Raw genomic sequence first — 12698 nt, forward strand, 5'->3', positions numbered from 1 at the left:
TGTGTGTGTTGCTTGAATTTCCAGCAACTGCAGATTTCCTCAAGTATAGTTACGTATTCACACTTCGTCTAAGTTCATTTTAGTCTGGTTAGGGCCAGGGAGTGGGTCAGGAGTTATTTTTTTTTTGTTGACCTCTAACACTGAGACCGTTATATCATTATCATTGTTATTATTTTGTTATAATGCTAGTTTTAGTTTTGTAGTTTTTTAGCACTATATAATTGTTCATCTTTGCTTGTTTGTAACAAAGGATTGAATATACTTTCTTTGACTTAGACCTTCGTTATCTTGAAGTGGGTTATATAGTATCAATCTCAATGCTTTGTCTCTAAGCGGTTTTGATTCGATTTCAAGTGACCACTACATTTTTGTCAACAAGAAAAAGTTATACCAAATGAACACTGGCCTACGTCTAAGGATTGCCAGAGGCCTGTTGGCAAAATTGCGAATATAACACTGTGAAGCCAGAGCAGCTCACGACAAGTAACAAACTTTTTGTTGATTCGTGCTGTGTGCTTCTAGTTTGAACACAGTTTTGAATGGTCCATTGGGGACCACACTCGATCGTATGGTGTTTGCCTGGTGTTTTCATGTATTTGAAATGTTGAAATACATCGGTGGCTGATGTTTGAACTGAAGGTTGTTAGTTTGGTCTGGTTTAAGCAATGTGGATGCGCAGATAGTTTGTTGACTATGTTTATTGAATTGGAATATCATCGGTGCTGTGGGTGAACAAAGAGTTAATTGCGAGTGGTGCAATAATTAAAAAAAAAGAATTGTAGCATAGAACTGATGTCAGCAACCCTCATATTGGGGCTGGAAAAAGAGAAATTAAACTTACTTTGAAAGGTTTTGTGAATAGAATTGAAAGTCTTCAAAAGGAATATAAGACAAATGTGAACAAAATTAAAGGTTCAATACCATCCATTAAGGAGCTTATGGGAAATAAGGAAAATGCCTTTAAAGTGCAATATTATCTTGAGGACTTGACCAATCTCTGTGAAGCTGTTGCTAAGCAACATCACGTGCTGTTGTCACTACTTCCCAAGGTTGAGCAAGACAAGCAAAATGTATGTTTTTCAAACATTGGGTGCTTTTCTAGTACATTCATAGAGGATGTTAAACAAAGGTTGAACCAAACATGTTGTATTGAAGGTCATATTGTTGAAACAACTGAAAATGTTTCTCAAATTCTAAGGTACGTCTTGAATATGCCTATAGCAGAGAACCCACAGGATAATGTAAACCTGAGTGACAGTGTGTCAAATGTCTATACTCTGTGTTCTGCTGCAGGCAGAATATCTTCTGTATCTACCTTTTGCTGCATGCATTGAAATGGTGGCTATTTAGCTGCATTATTCGCTGGGCAAAAATTATTGAAGGACAAACATGCTATGGAAGAGCAAGGGGGAAACCTATGGGAAAGGAAGGAGTAGCTTGCATTGTCGGAAGAAGTTACTGCACAGATGACCAAGGATAGTGTGCTAAGGGTTTCAAGTGAGGCGGGTGCTAAAAGTGGTCCAGCGTGACAGTCCGATGGTGTGAATTCCTATATTCTGAAGGTGCAGAGAAAACCCAACACACTCACTGTCAATGTTGAATCATTTGTTCCTCAAGTGCCTGTGAAACATGAGTTAGACCCCTAAGAGGTAGTTTAGGGTCTTTGCTCTTTGCCTGTACTCAGGTCTCTGAACCTAAACAACTCAAAGGACTTGTGGGGATATTAACTTGCTGCATCGAAACACTCTTAGGTTTTAGGTCCTGTTTTAAGTCTGAATGGTACTATTGATATTAGGAGGAAGCAAAATGAAATAACAGCCATTGATTCAACAACAACTCTATTCAGCTTTGCCTAAAATATGATTCAAGTCTTCAATGGGGATCCATTGCAGTATCATACATCCATGAGTGCTTTTGAGAATAGTTTGAAACTATGGGGGGGGGGGGGGGGGGGGTCACTGCCTCTGTTTCCTTGACCAGTACTCTGGAGGTCACCTTGGACAACTAGTCAGAAGTTAGTAGCACGTTGACACTAAGAAAGGATTTCTAAAGGCCAAGCCTTTAGTACAGGAATGTTTTGGTATTGAACAGAAAATTGCAAAGGCTGGTTTTTTTTTGGGTACCTATCAAATCTGAAACATGAACACTCTTCAAGACTTCAGTCTTTTTATTTGAGGCTGTTGCAATGCCATGGAAGAAGTGCAGTACATGGGGGAGCTGGACTTGCCTGCCAATGTGTCTGTTGTCGTAAAGAAGTTGCCCCAAGTGCTTCGGGATAAATGGAGAACAGTGGTCTCTGAGCTGCAAGATAGGTACAAGTGTAAGATTACTTCCATCGACATTGTTGATTTTATTGAAAGGCAAGTAAATATTGCTACAGACCTGGTGTTTGGGGACATACAGGATGCTACATCGCCTGCAATTACCTCAACTTGCTTCTAAGGCTAAAGGAAGCCACCTTGCCAGCACTGTGAGAGGTAAAGCTGAAACTGAACCTGGAAATAATGGAAGTAAAGTGGGCTGGTCACTAAAGGGGCGTGTCTGTTCTGTGAGGGTGAACGTACATTAGATTTGTACCCTCAGCTGGAGAACAGGGCTCATGGTGAGGATTGCAGCACTAGAGAAAAATATGGCTGCTTTAGCTATTTGTGCATGGGACACATGAGGAAGGGTTGCAGAACGTGTCTTTCAGGAAGTTATGCAGCAGCAAGTATCCCAGCACACTTCATATTCACTCTAATGAAAAGAGTGCAGAATCAAAACAAGCCATGAAAGAATCAGACACAACAGTGAACAGTGCCCTGGAACCTAATGGCCTTACAGGGACTGGTGATCCTGATTGTAAACTTACTTTAGTTCTAATACCAATGAAGTATGAGAAGGGTAACGATGCAGCGGTTACTTGTGCTTTCCTAGATCAACGAAGTACAGCAGAGCTCTGCACAGTGGGCCTTGTGAACAAGCTCAACTTCACAGGAAAAAGGACACGCATTCTTTCGCACAGCATTGTTCAAGAGAAGGTCATAAGTAGTTACGTTGTTTCAGGATTGGAAGTGGCTGGTTTAGATGGTGAAAACTAATGTGAAGTACCTAACATCTATACACAGGAAAGTATGCCTGTCAACAAAGGGAACATTCCATGTCAGAGGGATTTCCAGGGATGGTCTCACATGAGACATATCTGTTTAACAGGGATTCATCCAGGAATTGAGCTGCTGATAGGGGAAAATGTGCCTAAAGCATTGGAGCCATTGCTAGTGATTTGCAGTGTTAATGATGGACATTGTAACATTAGAACAATGGTGGATTGAACTGAAAAGAGATAATGGTGATGGAAGAAACTGTACACAGCCAGAGCTGACAGTAAATAAGGTCTCAGTTTTGAACTTGTATGAGCTTTGCTAGCACCTGTTTAAGGCAGACTTCTCTGAATGCAGTCAGGATGATCAACCTAGTTTGTCAAGAGAAGACCACAAGTTCATGGAGTTGTTTGCAAATTCGGCAGGTCCATTTACCTTTGAGAAAGAAGGAGATGAACATGCCAAATAACAAGAAAATTGCAGATCAGCATGCTCTAAATCTTGAAGAGGTTTAAGAGGGAGTTTTCATTTCACACTGACTACACAGCTTGAATGAAGAAGGTCATCTCCAAAGGTTATGCTGAAAGAGTGCCAGCAGAGGATCTGGAATGCATCAATGGGAAAGTCTTGTATGCTCCACGTGCTGTTTACCATCCCAGAAAAAAGGAAACTTCATGTTGTGTTTGACTGTGGGGGGTGCCTTTTTAGGGAATATAACTTAATGCTCAGCTTTTACAGGGGCCAGATCTTTCTTGTTCACTGACTGGGATCATAACCAGATTCAGAAAAAACCAGTGGAGACCGTGGCGGATATTGAATCAATGTTTCATCAAGTTAAAATACCAGCAGAAGATGCAGATCTGCTGAGGTCTCTCTGGTGACCTGATGTAACCTCAACCAAGATATGGTGGACTTTAGAATGGTGGTACATTTCTTTGGAGCAATTTCATCACCAAGCTGTGCCAACTTTGCCCTTAGGAAATGCACAGAAGGCAATGAAGAGTAGTTCAGCTGCAATACGGTGGATAAGGTTTTGCATTGCTTCTTTGTTGATGGTGACCTTTCATCAGTGTCCTCTGAGGAAGAATCAGTGTCCCTCCATCGGTGGCTTTCAGAGTGGATAAGCAACAGATGTAGCGTGCTAGCTGTGATAGTAGAGGAGCAAAGAGTAGAAGATGTGAAGAATTTGGATCAAGATATACCTTTGGTGGACAAAGTACTAGGTGTGCAATGATGCATTCAATCTGATACTTTTATGTTTAAGATCACGATCCAGGATAGTCTACCAGGCAGAAGGGGATCCTCTCTGTAGTTAGTTGCATCTATGATCCTTTAGAAATCTTGAGTCCTGTGGTACTATCTGCAAAAAAAAAAAATCCTACAAGATCTATGTAAGAAATGGCTTGGCAGGGATGACACTGTATCAGCATATACCTCTTCCCACCCTGCCAAATGCAAAATTGCAATTCCCTATTCCTAGTTCCTCTGTCTCCATCGCATCTGCTCCCAGGATGAGGCTTTCCATTCCAGGACATCTCAAATGTCCCTTTTCTTTAAGGATGGTGGTTTCCCTTCCACTGTCATCAATTATGTCCTCACCTGTATCTACTTCTTTTTTCCGCACTTTGGCCCTCATCCCATTCTCCCATCACCACAACAGGGACCATGTTCCCCTTGTCCTCACCTACCACCCCACCAGCATATTATCCTCCACAACTTCCGCCACCTTCAACAGGACCCCACCACTAAGCTCATCTTTCCTTCCCTACCCCTCTCCACTTTCCAGAGGGATTGTTCCCTCCACAACTGCCTGGTCCACACATCCCTCCCCACAGATTTCCCACCTGGCACTTATCCCTGCAAGCGTAAGTGCTATACTTGTCCCTATACCTCCTCTCTTACCACCATTCAGGGCCTCAAACAGTCCTTCCAAGTGAGGCAACACTTCACTTGTGAGTCTGTTGGGGTAATCTATTGCATCTGGGTCTCCTGGTGCGGCTTCCTCTACATCAGTGAGACCCGGCGCAGATTGGGGGACAGCTTTGTTGAGCACCTCTGCTTCGTTTGCCACAACAGACAGGATTTCCCGGTTGCCACCCACTTCAACTCTGCTTCACATTCCCATTCGGATATGTCCATACATGGCCTCCTCTACTGCCATGATGTGGCCAAACTCAGGTTGGAGGAGCAACACCTCATAAACCGTCTGGGTAGTCTCCAGCCCCTTGGCATGAACATGGAATTCTCCAACTTCAGTAATTCCCTCCCTCTCCCTTCCCCCATCCCACTTTCACTCTGCCTCCTCCTCCAGCTGCCTATCATCTCTCTCACAATTCTGCCTTCTTCTACTACACATAGTGCTTTCCCCTTACATTCCTTCTTCACCTTTCCTGCCTATCCCCTCCCCCACCCCTTGATCTTTCCTCTGATTGGTTTTTCACCTGGCACCTACCAGCCTTTTCCTTCCCACCCTCCCCCCACCTTCTTTATGGGGCCCCGACCCCTCCCTCTTCAGCCCTAACAAAGGGTCTCGGCCCGAAACATTGACTGCTCATTTCCACGGATGCTGTCCGACCTGCTGAGTTCCTCCAGCGTGTTGTATGTGTTGCTTTGACCACAGCATCTGCCTTGTTTACTGTACTCATCAGTTGCTCATGAGTGGACAGTTGGCAGGAAGAGCACTGCCAGATGGAAGACTTCAAGGTTGTAAGATGTGAGAAGCTCTGGATTTTGGAGAAGTTACTGCTGCACTGATACACTACTTTACAGACACAAGTGAAGATGGCTATGGAGCAGTGACCTACCTATTGTTGTACAATACATGTTCTCAAGTAGACATTGCCTTTACCTAGGATAGCTCCTTTGAAGTCGGTTTCAATCCCTCGTATGGATCTCACTGCCACTGCGATGGGGGAAGGAGCTGCATATGCAGTTTCAGAACTCAGTCTTTCGGACTGATTGTACCTCTGTGCTGAAATATATCAAGAATGAAACTTCCAGATTCTGAACCTGCATTGCAAACAGAGTTTCAGAAATCCGTAAGGTCTCACAAGCATCTCGGTGGAGGTATGTAAACACTTCAGACAACCCAGCAGATGTGGCTTCTAGAGAATTGAGGGTGAAAGCATTACTGAAGATTGAGAGCTGGGTGTCAGGGCCTTAGTATCTTCTTCAGTCTGAAAGAGAGTGATCTGTGAATCCCAATGTGTTCTGGAGAACTTATGCTAGATGATCTGGAAGCCAAGAGGAGCGTTACAATGAATGCCATGTAGATTGAAGAGGAGATGGACGTGGTAATATGTATATTACTCTCATCTTGGACCCATTTGAGGAAGACAGTGGTCCAGATTCTTAGATTTAAGAATCTGAGCTTGTTTCTTCATCGGAAGAGGAAGCAATTGAGCATTGCTCTTGCTCAGTCTGACTTGGATGAGAGGGAGAGGGAGATCTCATATTGGCTGAGGTTGTCTTTCAGCGAAGGGGCTTCGAAAGGCTGAAATGGAGATCAGTGGGTTTTTCCAAAGAAAGAGATTTCTAGATGAATTCTCAAGTTTTCAGAAATCAATTAAATGGATTTTTAACCCCCCCCCCCCACCTGGTTCACATCATGGAGAAACATGAGAGAGGTTGATCAAATTTGCACAAAAGATCCTCAATTCCACCATGAAGGTACAGAATTGTGACAAAGAAGGTTTCCTCACAATCCTTTGTGAAGTAGAGGCTGCTATCAATGGTCATCCAATTATTAAAGCATCATCTCATCCTAATGATTTGGAAGCACTAACACTCAACTATCTGTTGCTTCTGAAGCTATCACCATCCTTTCCACCACGTGCATTCCAAAACAAAGACATTTAAGCTCATTGTAGATGGAAGCAAGTCCAGTACATGTCAAAGTTGTTTTGGAAATGGTGGGTCAAGGAGTATTTACTACAGTTACATGAACCTCAGAAATTGTCAGGTATAAAACATAATTTCCTCCCAGTAGACATTGTGTTTTTAGCTGATAATACAGCACCATGAAACTCATGGATCATGGGACGAATGATTCATGTCTTTCCAGACAAAAGAGGGTTTGTGTGGCAGGTGCACCTCAAGACCAAGACCAGTTGTCTGGACAGACCTATAGTCAAGCTCTGTCTTCTACAGGAGGTAGAGGTTTGAGGAGATACAGCTCCAGAAGTTTCATGACTTTGACTTGACCTACTGGACAGAAAGTGTGGTAAGATCACTCTGTACTGGGCTAAGTTCTGGTCACCTAATGTCCAAATGACTGTTACATGACTTAACTGGAAGAAGAAAGAACAGAGAGGACATTTGTACAGATGCTAAGATGTTTATCCTTGAAGATTTCATGTCTCCTATTTTTAGTAGTGTGTAGTTGTAATTATTGTAGTATAATAATAAGGGGCTGGAATGTAGGAGCAATGTATCTATTTTCTGTCTGTCTGTTTTGTATCTGGTGTTACGCACTTATTAGGGGTCACAGCAATTTGTCATGTGGATCAGGGCGCGGTATAAGTGATTGAGTTTAGTTACATATTCATGCTTTGTCTTAAGTTCATTTTAGTCTTGTTAGAGCCAGGGAGTGGGCCTGGGGTGATTTTGTTTTTATTGACCACTAATGCTTAGAATGTTATATCGTTTTAGACTGCTTCTTTCATTATATCACTAGTTCTAGTCTCAATATATTTTTCTCTATAAGTTTGTTCGTCTTTGTTAGTTTGTGATAAAGGATTGAATGTACTTTCTTAGACTTCGCGATTTTGAAGCGTGTCAACCTCTGTGCTTAGTCTCTGAACGGTTTTGTTTTATTTCAAATAACCGATACACAGCCTGTGTAGCTACTTTCGGGGAGCTATGATCTTGGACCCTTAACAGTGTACGGTCTCTTTACATTTGACCTACCAAAGTGCAACACTTCACATTTGGACAGCTTAAATTCCATCTGCCATTTCTCTGTCCATATCTGCATCAGATCTATATCGGGCAATGTACTTTGCCTGTCTTCTAATGTTTATAATGAGTCCAAAATGTGAAAGCAGGTTCAGTAGAACCAGCTCCCTTGCACAAGAGAAGGAATGAACATTCGGGAGTGAAGAGCTCTGTTCTGATTGTTAGCACCTTGATAACCAAACAACAGTTTTCCTTTTCACCAACATGCTCCCAATCCTGCATCTCATAAATGCAATAGAATCTGCATTTGCTAGAAATCCAATGTACACAAAATGACGGAGGAACTCGGCAAATCAAGCAGAATCTATGGAGAGGAATAAAGAGTCAGTGTTTTGGGCTGAGACCCTTCATCAGAACCTGCTGAGTTCTCCAGCATTTTGCATGTTTTATTCTGCGTCAGCAGTGATTGGGAAATTAGAAACTAAAGCATGAAGTGCGATGATTAATATGAGAAAGGCAAGTGGTACTTTTTAACAGAAAGACAAGTACTTCCATCCCTGAGTTTTTGTTGCTATATTTTCTGTTGTTTTCTTTTAAACCAATAGGGCTTATATTTTTGAATAATTGCATTATCTTCGCAAAGCATGATATAAAATTTGACAAATGGTAGTTGCGTGTCGATTTATGTCAATGAATACCTGTAAAGTAAGGAAAAAGTTGGCGTTCAGATCTACTTCAGTCTGCTTTGCTGCATACCCCAGAGGGGGGCTTTAAATTCCACACACTCGCATGCTACTGCCGTTACTGGACTTCAGTGAAAGACTTTATTCATTGCTCAAAGCTTTGACTTCTTGAATTACCACACCCCATGCTTATGCTTGCAAGCACTTCTGTTTCTCTTTCATTAGCAGGATTCCCTGGGTGAGCAGCACCATGATTCAGGGGCCGTTTTAGTGATGGAAGCCCATAACACTCTGTAGACAGAGACACACGCAGCCCTCAGTCTCCTTTCACTTTTGGACAATTACGCCTCATGTTTGCTTTAGCATATTTCCAGAACATTTGTTCAAAATGAAGTATATTTGTTTGAACTTAAAATCATTTCTCGACGGACATTAAGTGTGTTTATACTGTTCATTTTGCTTGGAATTCTTTCTTTTTGGACGTATAATTTACACTGGCTACTGGAAAGTTTGGAATGTGTTCAGTCTATTTATTTTGAATGTACCAGACATGAAAAAGGAGACAACACTATTGTATGGCAGACCTCAGCACCTCTAAGACTAAAAAATAAATCATCTTTGTATGAAAGTCTATTTGAGAATAGATGGTCCATTGATTCTACCCCTTGGCTGTAGGCTGGCTGTGCTCGTCCAGGCAACCTTACTTCCCTTTTAATCTTCCCCGAAATGGTGAGTAAACATGGCACATTTGCTACATCAGTGCTGGAGCTTATATTGACCTTTTTATTTAGGCATCTGTTCATTTGATCATCCGAGGAATAGTACACAATTGATGAGTCGGGAAGTAAAGTGTTTACTGTCTATGTGAACATATGAACAATATCTAAGGAACCTGCATATTTCAGTCATGTTGTACTGGATTTTAAAGAGCACTTTCATCTTAAGGTTTCCCTCCCCCTACGAAAGAATTCTGCCTGTAGCTGAAAAGTTCTGAATTTCAGATGTGAAGAATTATTGTTGAGACTTGGATCATTTACCTGCAAATCTAGATGGAGCAAAGATGTTATTATTTATTATAAGGAACGGGGGGGATTCTGTGTGTGTTTTAGGGGAAGCAATCAGTCTCTTTCATAATATGTGCTTGCATTAGTTGTACTTCAGTTCTATTCAAGTCATTCAACCATACATGAGTCCTTATGAATACAGCCAAACAAAACAGCGTTACTGTGGGGTCAAGGTGCAAAACGTAGTACCAATAGTCACACACAGCACAAAGCACACACAAGATAGCAAGCACAAACGGAATCACAACCACACAATAAAAGAGTCCAAAACTCGAGCCATTGATCCACTGTCAACCCCAATAGAGCTAATCTTGTGCTGAGCAAACACTGTGGAGGGCAGCACTGATTCCAGCCTGGATGTGATGCTACGGTGCTCCTGGTGACTGGAATCTGGCAACCCCGTGGCTCGAGGCTCTGAGTCTGTCGAGGGCTGCCGAGATCTGAAGTCGACTTCAGGAGAGCTTGTCTTCTGCCCAGCAAACATCGAGAGAGCGGCACCGACTCCATCCTGGATGCTGCACCACACTGCCCTTGGTGGAGCGCACTTGCTTCGACGGCTCTCCCCTGGAGGCTGTAAACAGGCATCACTGTGGCTTGAGACCTTGTCTTTGCTACGATGGTCCCCTGCCATCCTCCCCTGCTCTCAGCCAATGAATCAGGCAGTCGAACTTGCAGCGTACCAGATTAGTAATGTTCAAAAGGGTCTTGCAATCACGAGGAAAGTGACCAAGGTGGCCACTGACTATTAGACTGTAGGCCTCCATTGACTTGAGCGGCAGCACGTTGTGCAGCTCCTTCATTTTCTCCACCAGCGAGCAACTCCCTAGTGGTGTAGACCTGCAGTATTTTAAGTTCTTAATGTATATAACAGGATCTTGCAATCATTAAAGGTACATTTAGTAGAACAGTAGCACCTTTGTTGACTACGTAGAAGCCAATACGACTGAACGCTCTGCCATCTTCCTGGAAGCTGCTACTGTCGTGGAAGATGCTATACTTCTTGTTACTGTTTTTGGATTAGTGTTGCAGGTGCGGCATGGAATTGTGAGGTTATTGGTAAATTAAGGTAACAATGTAGATGTTTGACTTTTACCAGTTGCTGATAGTCCAAGTATTTGTCAGTTTTCTTGCATTTAAGCCAGGCATTTGGAAAAAATAAATAAAGTGTATATTGCTTGAAGTGAGTGAAATATGTGAGCCAAAGCCAATGCTTGGCAATATATTTGCAAGAGATCTGGGATAATGGTCTAAAATTACTTCCTGGCTATGTCCAGAATGACCATTCACATTTACTTTAAAGCAACATTGATAAAATGTGACTTATTGCTTATAGAATGTCATTTTAGAGAGGGACATGCCATACTCATAACTGGCATGAATAAAATGATGAAAAATCACTTGGGTGGTGAAGTGAGGGGCTGAAATATCAACAAATCTGATGTTTCCTTATTTAATCAAGTTGTATGACTTTGTCATTTAATAACTTCAATCACACGTTTGGTTTTTTAAAATTTAAAATCTTCCCTGGAGAGATGATTAAAGCTGCAGTTGGTATTTGGCAAGAATATACATTTACCATGGGCTGCAAGTCATTTCTCAGTTTGTTGCCAAGATTTGGCCTGGATTTGAAGCAGATAAATCAAGTTGTCTCAGCTTGGCTTCCACTTCCATGCAAAATCCTGTGCTTTTGGCTGCAGAGCCGGGGGCGTGAGCTTCATTCTTGTGGTTGTGGTCACTAATGTAGACTTCTTTTTCACAGACTGCTGAAAGGCTGTGGAGGGCACGAGTCCTGCTAGCTCATACATTCCCAAAACAGAAATGCATCTCTCACATCCAGCCGGCTAACTGTGAGGTAAGTAAGTGTATTGCTTTTTTTTCAGTTTTAAACTACTGATTACTCTGAACAGGAAACATTTTAAAACTACTACGGTATGGTCTATAAATCCTGAGAGTATGTTCGGCTGTAAACAGTTAGCTAAGCTTGGCAATCCTTTCTGCTTTTGGGGGAAAAAATGAAAATTGCTTAATGGAACAGGTCTGAAGTATTTCTGTTTTTTGCATTGTGATGTCATACTGTATTGCAGTGAACTTTGTGGCAATGAGCAGTGTTGTTTGTACTATTCTGTTAAAATGCAGAAGATCTTATTCATCTGTTTCACTGTTGGTCTTTAAAAAAAGATTTCAGTGAGTGTACTGCAGCAAAGAACTTTCAGTACATTTCACTTACTGGCCAAAAAGAACCTAAATTGAAGTATTAAACTCCTAATTGGCAAGGCAGTTCTATGAAACTCATCAAAATGGTATGATTTTGGCTTTTCAGTATGTAAACAATTACAATGCTGCAGCTTTTTATGTCTGATAAGTATAATGATGACATTGCAGTGCTTTAATTCTAACCCTTTTCTTCAAATTCAAGTGGAAACAGTAATTTTTTAAAAAGTTATTAATGCTTCAATAATAAGAATAATCTCTCTAATTCTAGTCCATTGAGATAGTTCTTAAGCGCACTTTTAAAAGTAAATGTTGGCTTCCTCTATGGTGTTTGGATTGTGAAAATATACTGCATGTTCTTCTGACACTTACTGATTGGTAAACAGCTCTATTTATTGAGCCAATAGTAGCATGTACTTTAGTTTTGTACAGTTTAAACTGACTGAACTGGCTTCATTAAGTTGAATGATCTTGCGGATGTGTGAAGTGCTGGATTTGCCAGGCCAGGCCAGGTTTTTAGGGCATTAACTGAATAAGGTCTTTTTTTTTCCAACTCTAATTCCGGATAAAAATCTTGGAATGCAGACTATACCTGGAGCTATCATTGTACCTCCTTCAAAATCAAAATGACTGAGTCTGTCATGTGCAATTATTGTCTCCCAACCAGCCTTTATTATTCACTAAATCCTACATTAATAAGCATTGACAATTTATGACACTTAGTGTTTATTTTTAAAACTGCTACATGAAATACAAGGGTTCAT

At 41.6% G+C, this 12698-nt stretch overlaps 1 protein-coding gene across 10 annotated transcripts in view; it reads left to right on the forward strand.

The window, feature by feature from the left end:
- znf469 (zinc finger protein 469) overlaps positions 1–12698 on the forward strand; it is a 465067-nt gene that overhangs the window by 112282 nt on the left and 340087 nt on the right. For 8 of the 10 annotated variants that reach the window (XM_073070180.1, XM_073070183.1, XM_073070187.1 and 5 more), the window contains one exon: positions 11483–11575. The gene's annotated coding sequence lies outside the window, so the exon portion shown is untranslated. Of the gene's footprint in view, positions 1–9306; positions 9389–11482; positions 11576–12698 lie in introns of those variants that run through there. The other 2 variants (XM_073070185.1, XM_073070188.1) reach the window with 1 other exon arrangement.

Source organism: Hemitrygon akajei, chromosome 17 (assembly GCF_048418815.1).
Source record: "Hemitrygon akajei chromosome 17, sHemAka1.3, whole genome shotgun sequence".
NCBI lineage: Eukaryota > Metazoa > Chordata > Chondrichthyes > Myliobatiformes > Dasyatidae > Hemitrygon > Hemitrygon akajei.